The sequence below is a fragment of the Caretta caretta genome, chromosome 2, assembly GCF_965140235.1.
Source record: "Caretta caretta isolate rCarCar2 chromosome 2, rCarCar1.hap1, whole genome shotgun sequence".
NCBI classification, from domain to species: Eukaryota; Metazoa; Chordata; order Testudines; family Cheloniidae; genus Caretta; species Caretta caretta.
Genome location: NC_134207.1, coordinates 192,766,428 through 192,775,911, shown reverse-complemented (window position 1 = coordinate 192,775,911; position 9,484 = coordinate 192,766,428). Strand labels below are relative to the sequence as shown.

The 9,484-nt window shown below is 44.3% G+C and overlaps 1 long non-coding RNA gene across 1 annotated transcript; it reads left to right on the top strand.

The window, feature by feature from the left end:
• Window positions 1-1,263: 1,263 nt before the first annotated feature.
• Window positions 1,264-7,277, top strand: LOC142070862 (uncharacterized). Its single transcript, XR_012666781.1, has 2 exons — window positions 1,264-1,465; window positions 6,561-7,277. It is a non-coding gene; the product is annotated as an uncharacterized LOC142070862 (long non-coding RNA).
• Window positions 7,278-9,484: the final 2,207 nt, after the last annotated feature.

The window sequence follows — 9,484 nt, the reverse complement described above, 5'->3', positions numbered from 1 at the left end:
AGCTCTCTCATTGAGTGCACAGCTCAGCCTACAGGAGGAGCAAAGCGTGATCCTCTACTTTTTAAACACTTTTAAAAACAAATTTCAAAGATTAAAAGTGAAATAACTGTAACCTCAGGTGGATACTGTGAGGGGAACTCACTGCTTTTATAAGGGGGTCCTTTTATGACTAGATACTTTGGCTCCAATCCTGCAAACACTAAAGCCCATGTCTAACTTCACCCATTTGTCTAGTCTCATGGATGTGACTGAGGTGAATGAAGTTTTGCTAAGTCCTTAAGGATTTGCAGAATTGAGGCCTCTGAATGTTTAAGGTTGTTTACAGATGTTAATGTTTGCAGCTGAAAAGTGCTCCTTTCTGGTAAATTGGAAGAACTATTCTGTCCCTGAATTCAAGTAATATTAACCGAGGAGGTTTCAATAAAAAGAAGTATAGGGCCTTATTTTTAGGATTGTTGAACATCCACAGCTCCCATTGAAGTCAGCTAGCTTTGTGGGTGGTCATTACTTCTTGAAAATCAGGCCTGCCTATGCTTTGCTTTCTGGAATTTGTTGTTTGTAATTAAATGTGTGCAATCCCTCCTTTGCCCCCATTTTCCTGTCTCGGTATTATGTTCTATTAAGTGTCAAAAGGAGTTTGGGTCAGGTGACCCATGAGTAGTGAAGGGAGGGGAAAGGGAGTTTTCTGTATTGAACTGCCGTGGTGTTTCTCTTGCTACTGAAACATCACTGAATTCTCAGACTGGGGAGGAAAGAAGGGCTGTTAGGACTCAGCTGCTCACACGGCAACACTGCTTTTAAGAGACATTGCTGGGGGCACATTAATACCTTTCGGTTTGATCTGCTATTGAAATTGGTGGGAGATTTGCTGTTGATCTGACAAGCAGTGGGACTGGGTGCTTAAGAGGTAGCCTCAGGATTCTGGATACACTTAAAATTCACAATGTTTTTTATACTGTTTTCCCCCTACTCCCATAATTAATAATAGGGAGGGGAATGGCCTGATTTCCCTGTGGCTACTAGCCAAGGCTGTTAAACAGGAGATCTGAAGAGTCCCTAAGCCTAGTCTCTCATTTCATGGATCCAACAGAGGTAGTGCATTCTACCCTTTGCGGGAGGGACAGAGAGAGAGTGCTTCACAGTTAGTGATCCCTGTGACAGAACTAGGACTCTTGGGTTAATGGTTTCCAAAGGGAAATTCCATACAGTCGTCCATGCCTAAGGATGGGACTTCAGAGTTCTTATTGTGGTTACTGGAACAGATGGATGTAATGTCTACACTACTCACCGAATCAGCGGGCAGCGATCGATCGAGTGGAGGTTGATTTATCGCATCTAGTCTAGGTGCAATAAATCAATCCCCGAGCACTCTTCCATCGACTCCTGTACTCCACCGCCACAAGAGGCGCAGGCAGAGTCGCCGGGGAAGTGGCAGCAGTCCACTCACCCTAGTGAAGACACCACGGTGAGTAGATCTAAGTACGTCGACTTCAGCTACATTATTCATGTAGCTGAAGTTGCGTAACTTAGATCAACCCCTTCCCCCCAAGTGTAGGTGTGCTCCAATCTAAAGGCCCACCTAAGGGAACTAGAGAGTGAAGAAGGAAAGTCCCTGTGAAGACCAACAAACAGGAATCAATCAGGGGAAGTCCATAAAACTGTTAATTCAACAGTGTGAATCACCATATGCTAAAAATAACAGGTTTCAGAATGACAGGTTTCAGAGGAACAGCCGTGTTAGTCTGTATTCGCAAAAAGAAAAGGAGTACTTGTGGCACCTTAGAGACTAACCAATTTATTTGAGCATGAGCTTTCGTGAGCTACAGCTCACTTCATCAGATGTTTACCGTGGAAACTGCAGCAGACTTTATATACACACAGAAATCATGAAACAATACCTCCTCCCACCCCACTGTCCTGCTGGTAATAGCTTATCTAAAGTGATCAACAGGTGGGCCATTTCCAGCACAAATCCAGGTTTTCTCACCCTCCACCCCCCCACACAAATTCACTCTCCTGCTGGTGCTAGCCCATCCAAAGTGACAACTCTTTACATAATCAAGTCGGGCTATTTCCTGCATAGATCAAGGTTCTCTCACATCCCCCCCACCCCCATACACACACAAACTCACTCTCCTGCTGGTAATAGCTCATCTAAACTGACCATTCTCCAGGTTTAAATCCAAGTTAAACCAGAACATCTGGGGGGGGGGGTAGGAAAAAACAAGAGGAAACAGGCTACCTTGCATAATGACTTAGCCACTCCCAGTCTCTATTTAAGCCTAAATTAATAGTATCCAATTTGCAAATGAATTCCAATTCAGCAGTTTCTCGCTGGAGTCTGGATTTGAAGTTTTTTTGTTTTAAGATAGCGACCTTCATGTCTGTGATTGCGTGACCAGAGAGATTGAAGTGTTCTCCGACTGGTTTATGAATGTTATAATTCTTGACATCTGATTTGTGTCCATTTATTCTTTTACGTAGAGACTGTCCAGTTTGACCAATGTACATGGCAGAGGGGCATTGCTGGCACATGATGGCATATATCACATTGGTGGATGTGCAGGTGAACGAGCCTCTGATAGTGTGGCTGATGTTATTAGGCCCTGTGATGGTGTCCCCTGAATAGATATGTGGGCACAATTGGCAACGGGCTTTGTTGCAAGGATAAGTTCCTGGGTTAGTGGTTCTGTTGTGTGGTATGTGGTTGTTGGTGAGTATTTGCTTCAGGTTGCGGGGCTGTCTGTAGGCAAGGACTGGCCTGTCTCCCAAGACTTGTGAGAGTGTTGGGTCATCCTTTAGGATAGGTTGTAGATCCTTAATAATGCGTTGGAGGGGTTTTAGTTGGGGGCTGAAGGTGACGGCTAGTGGCGTTCTGTTATTTTCTTTGTTAGGCCTGTCCTGTAGTAGGTAACTTCTGGGAACTCTTCTGGCTCTATCAATCTGTTTCTTTACTTCTGCAGGTGGGTATTGTAGTTGTAAGAAAGCTTGACAGAGATCTTGTAGGTGTTTGTCTCTGTCTGAGGGGTTGGAGCAAATGCGGTTGTATCGCAGAGCTTGGCTGTAGACGATGGATCGTGTGGTGTGGTCAGGGTGAAAGCTGGAGGCATGCAGGTAGGAATAGCGGTCAGTAGGTTTCCGGTATAGGGTGGTGTTTATGTGGCCATTGTTTATTAGCACTGTAGTGTCCAGGAAGTGGATCTCTTGTGTGGACTGGACCAGGCTGAGGTTGGTGGTGGGATGGAAATTGTTGAAATCATGGTGGAATTCCTCAAGGGCTTCTTTTCCATGGGTCCAGATGATGAAGATGTCATCAATATAGCGCAAGTAGAGTAGGGGCTTTAGGGGACGAGAGCTGAGGAAGCGTTGTTCTAAATCAGCCATAAAAATGTTGGCATACTGTGGGGCCATGCGGGTACCCATAGCAGTGCCGCTGATCTGAAGGTATACATTGTCCCCAAATGTGAAATAGTTATGGGTAAGGACAAAGTCACAAAGTTCAGCCACCAGGTTAGCCGTGACATTATCGGGGATAGTGTTCTTGACGGCTTGTAGTCCATCTTTGTGTGGAATGTTGGTGTAGAGGGCTTCTACATCCATAGTAGCCAGGATGGTGTTATCAGGAAGATCACCGATGGATTGTAGTTTCCTCAGGAAGTCAGTGGTGTCTCGAAGGTAGCTGGGAGTGCTGGTAGCGTAGGGCCTGAGGAGGGAGTCTACATAGCCAGACAATCCTGCTGTCAGGGTGCCAATGCCTGAGATGATGGGGCGCCCAGGATTTCCAGGTTTATGGATCTTGGGTAGTAGATAGAATCTCCCAGGTCGGGGTTCCAGGGGTGTGTCTGTGCGGATTTGATCTTGAGATAGTTAGCTAATGAGTTTACTCAAATTGTTGTCATCAAGGGTTTCATATTCAAGCAATAGGATTTGCCAACATATGTGGTGTTCTGGGGGGATTGCAAGCAACATTTCTTGTACCTGGTAGGTTGGAAGGGTAGTTCAGAGTTTGTTTCTGGACACACAAGAAGTTGTGCTATTTCTCTCTGGGTGTAATGTGCCTGGAAATGTGTCTACGGGCTATTAGATAATGGCTCAATCTAATTAGAAATTGCAGGAAAAAAGGAAAAAAAATATTTTTATACAGGTTGAAAAATGTTCCCCTGAAAGAGGAAGATAAACAATGATCCAATGTATGTGATTTCCGGTTCAGTCTAAAAGATGCATAAAAATGTAAGACACAGTTAAAGTCAGCCCAGTAAACAATTTGGCTAGTAATGCTAATTGTTCTCTTTTTAAATGAAGAATATTAAACTTCTTGAACTTTAGTGCTAGAAAATAGCATATCTCTTTAAATCAGCCTATTTACATTGTAGCTCTGTGAAGCCCAGGTGGTATATGGTTTTTAATCACCCTTAAGTGTTACTTGTTAAACAGAATTGAAACAAAGAGGCTTTTGGGGGAATATTTATTTTCTTATCTCACTCACTTTTTTTTTTTTACTCTAATTAAAATGCAGTGGAGGTGGGGGAAATCCTGGTATGATCTGTCTGTAGAATAAATGCTCATTCCCACCAATGAATGTGTATATGTTTTTTTTCCTGTGGATGGAGGGTGCTACTTATATGGGTGTGAGATTTCCTAGATTGGATTATAAATAAGAGTAATCTAGAGGACTCAAAGCTTCCTGAAGTGTAGCACGCACAGTATAACTACATAAACCAGAAGTACTATAGGAATTTGACTACTTTAAAAAATGTGTTCATGTCATATATAAGCTTCCAAGGAACTTCACAAACTCCATCATCTTCATGCCTATGATTATGGGCAAGATCCTGCTTTGTGTTTAAAATATACTGCTATATATCATATAATATGCTTCCCTGACTTCCAAAAGTATAATTGCTTTGAAAGTTAGTTAATAGAGCAACAACTCCACTGCAGTTTAAAAGAAAGGTATCATGTTTGTTTTACAAGGGCAATTCTGTGGTCCAAATTCAAATTTGGTGTAACTGCACAAAAATTCATTGAGTTACCCCACGGGGATGACTTTTGCTCCACAGGTTTATCTAGAGGATTTTATCCCCACATATTTGTGTATTTAAGAACGAATGGGTCCAAATTCTACTTTCTCAAATGTCTATTTTTCTTAAAAATTGTACTGTTTGTCTTTCCAGTATTTGGTTCAATGGTAAGAGTTATTTTAAAACTGAATTGTACAGTAATGCTATTTGAATATTCTAAAACATTTAATATATATTGTTTGAAAATGCTTTGGGCTGATGTGAATAATCAGCAGGAGCCATAGCATTTTTCAAAACAAAGATATTATTTTCATGCAAATTTCCCTTCAGGAAGAGAAACAGGATTCTATAAGCAGAATTGTCTCTAAATCAGTTTTTCCAAAGTTTTCCATCAACTGCAAATGGGTCTTTAGTAAACAAATATTCATTAATCAGTCCAGAAAATGCCTGTATAATACTAGTGTCTATATACATTCAGGGGCTGTGATGCATCTTTGTTTTGTGTGCTAATTTCATTTCTCAAGCATTTTAGTTGAATTGAGCTCTCAGAAGAAGCATGAACAAAGATATCAATGTGAGCATAGATTTTTTTTTAAAAATATGTAATTTACCACCTGCAAAATTTGTACAAAATCCACTGCTATATATACAACACTACAACAATCACTCAATTTGAATGTAAAAAGCCGAAAATTAAGCACAAGTCATTATTGTGTTTCACTAAGATGTTTCAGGCAGGCTTGGATTAACCAGTGAGCACTGTTTGATGGGGAGAAAAAAACAAAAAGACTATGATTAGTGCTGTGACTCCAGGCACAGGTTGCAATGCCAGTCACTCAAAATTGGCTTGGCCATGTTCCTTTCTCCCCCCCGACCCTGTATTGTGATGGAGGATTGCCAGGACAAACCTGGGGGAAAGAACTGGACCCAGGCTGGAAGGGCATCTGGCCTGTGAAGATGGTTATTAGAACCACATTTAGGGTAAGAACTTGCACTAAGAAACTGGCTACATGTATTAAGCTTAGTTTGTGTGCTCTGTTTTATTTTCTTAGTAATCTGCCTTGTTCTGTCTGCTACTTAACTACTTAAAATACACCTGTTTATAGTTTAATAAATTTATTTCTGGTTTATAGTATAACCCATTTTATGTGATTTCTAACTGGGGGGTGAGAGGCTGTGCATACCCTCCTCCACATTGAGGGAAGAGGTGAATTTCATATAATTTTGTGTTTGTACTCCAAGGGGGGTGGACATCTGGATGCTGTGGCAAGCCCCTTAAGCTGAGCCTCCTCAGAACAGATCTCTGTTTCTCTGTGCAGCTGGGTGCGGCCCTGCCTGTGTGCTTGGCTGGAAAAGGCTAGCCCAGCAAGACCAGGTAAAATAGTCTGCCTCAGTGGCATCCCAGCACATCAGGTGACATCCCAGGAGGTCCAACCTGTCACAGGCATCACATACTTAAATCAATAACAAGCATAATTTAGTAATGAGGAGGCAACTTATCTTTCCCATTGTATTTTTTTTTCTTTGTATTCTGTTTAGGATTCTGTGCCGTGGGCAGATGACAGGAGCAGAGACCTCACTCAAATGGCCTAAAATCTGTCTGTGAGAGGAGAATGAAGACTAAGCAGTGACTTTCCTCCATCCTTAACCCTGTAGAAGCCTGCCCTTACATATGAAATCTAAGTGATCAGAGCTATGTGAGTTGTGGGTGCGGGTGGCAAAGCTGAGGAAGATCCATGTTACATAGCAACAGTTTCCAGAAAACCCATGGGAAAATGGTAGCGGGAATTCTGGGCTTGTCAGCATTAATTCTCTGTTTCTGCTCTGGGCTTTGAGACAGTGGGCCAGCATGGCTTCACAGGGAGCCCGGTTGCCATGGGAATGAGAGGGCTCCATGATTGTCATGAAGGATATCTGACACAGATGTCCTGATATCTGACACAGATGTCCTGAAATCTGTGTGGTTTTTCTCTGTAGATTTCCTTAATTTGCTTCAGTAGGAGTTGTAGGTGCTCAGCACTTCTTAGGATCAGGCCATAACTGTTTTTCTTTAATGAAATAGTTTAAAAAAAAAAATTCTGCCACAGCCTTGTGTGGTGTAAAGCTGTCTTAGCAACCTCAAACAGTCCACCTATGATTTGTAGCTGTGTTCTCTTTCTGCTTTTATGCAGCTTTTATGTCCTCCTCATTGTTTTAGGCCGTTGGTGTCACTTCAAAGGTGTATGGTATTTTAAAATAAAAAATGTTTACACCTGGTCCCTCCTTTTTTTTGCTGCATTGTTGTATAAAAGAAGGCTCGAGCAATATTTGTAATTTATCTACTTTTTCACCTTATAAATCTCTGGAATATTATCTTTTATCTTTCCTTGATTTGGTGGAAGAGCAGAGAACAGGAGCGGGAGCTTCCTCAGCCCTCAGTTGTAGGAATGGTGAATCTCTGGCAAAGAAAGTGCTTTCACAAAGGGCCACCCGTTTTTGAAAAGTCTCTTGGAGGTTGTAAGACAAATAGGAAATTAAATAATTATTTACCTTAAGTTTGGTTAAGGAAATATGTATGCGTGTGTAAAGAAAGGTCCTTATTAGCAAGCAGAAGGAAGGCCTTGAAAATAATAAGGGTCACATACAGCGCTATAGGGTCACAGCTGCACTACTGCAGTGCTTTAGTGAAGATGCTACTATGCTGGCCAGAGAGCTTTTGTTAGTTAATCCACCTCCCAGAGAGGCAGTAGCGATGTTGGCGGGAGAAGCTCTCCTGTCAACACAGTACTATCTATGGGGGGGGGGGGGGGCTAGGTTAGTATAGCTCCATCACTCAGGAGTGTGGATTTTTCACACCCCAAGCTATGTAGTTATACCAATATAGGTCTGTTGTGTAGACCTGGCCTAAGTTATAGGGCCAGAAGGAATAGTGTAGGGAGGATGTCTGGCTCAAAGAATAACTACTGAGATAAGGGGAAGTTTCTAAAAAGAAGATCTCTGATTGATAGGGATGACGGCAGATGGTTTTAAATTCATTCCTCCAGGGAAAAAAGGGGTTAACTCCAAAGCTAATACTTCTAGCCAGAGGGTGGGTGGTCCCCAGGGAGAACCTCCTTGCTCATCTAAAGGAGGGCTGTTTTTTTAAAATCTATCACAAAACAAGGGAAAAGGGCACAACAAACCTTTTTCTGTACCACATCACCTTAAATGATCAGAGATGGGGTTGCCAGGTGTCCAGTTTTCGAGCAGAACGCCTGGTTGAAAAGGGACCCAGGTGGTTCCGGTCAGCACAACTGCCTGGGCTGCTAAAAGTCCAGTTGGCCGTAGTGCCAGCGGAGCAGGCAGGCTCCATGCAGCTCCCGGGAAGTGGCTATCATGTCCCTCTGGCTCCTAGGCTCTATGTGCTGTCCCTGTCTACAGGTGCTGCCCCAAGTGCTTGCTCCGCAGTTCCCATGGGCCATGGCTCCTGGCCTATGGGAGCTGCGGGGGCGGTGCCTGCAGCCATAGGCGCCAACTTTTCCTGGCACCGGTGGGTGCTCGCGCCCCCCGGCCCCGCCCCGCCCCATCCCCATTCCAACCCCCTCCCCAATGTCCCCGCCCCAACTCCGCCCCCTCCCTGCCCCTATTGGACTCCTTTCCCCCCCCCCAGCTTGTTATGCTGCAAAACAGCTGTTTTGTGGTGGCAAGCGCTGGGAGAAGAAGTGGGGGAAAGTGCGCTCAGGGGAGGAGGTGAGCTGAGGTGAGAGGGTGGGGAGCTGCAATGGGTGCAGAACACCCACCAATTTTTCCCCCTGGGTGCTCCAGCCCTGGAGCACCCATGGAGTCAGCGCCTATGCCTGCAGCCTGGGGCAGTGTGTAGAACCCCCTGGCCCTCCCCTCCACTTAGGAGCCAGAGGGACATGTTCCCACTTCCCAGGAGCTGCCTGAGGTCAGTTCTACCTAGAGCCCGCACCCCCTCCCGTGCCCCTGCCCCAGCTCAGAACCGCCTCCTGCACCCAAAACTCCCTCGAGGAGCTTGCACCCCTTCCTCAGCCTGCTCCCATACTCTGAACCCTCTGCTCTAGCCCAGAGCCTGCTCCTGCACCCCAAATCCCTCATCCCCATCTTGGTGAAGATGAGCAAGTGTGTGGGTGTGGGGGGGGGCTTTGGAGAAGGGGCAGGGCAAGGGTGTTCCCTTTTCTGCAATTAGAAAATTGGTAACCTTAAGCAGAGACCAAGAATATCCCTTGTGTGGACAGAAGGCAAAATGGACGTGGGAGCTTTGATTTTACTTCTCCTATCTTCAGTTTTTGATGACAAGAGGAACAAGAGCCAGCATTCCTACTGCAGCCTCCCATTACTGTTCCTGTTCTAAGGAGAGAGGGGTTAACTCTACTACCTTCTCACTGGGGTTGAGGTATCCTGTAATAAACCCAGGACTCATAGAGTACCAAATCAAATGTCAAACAGAGCTCTACACTATGTATGCTTTGCTTTTGCTACAT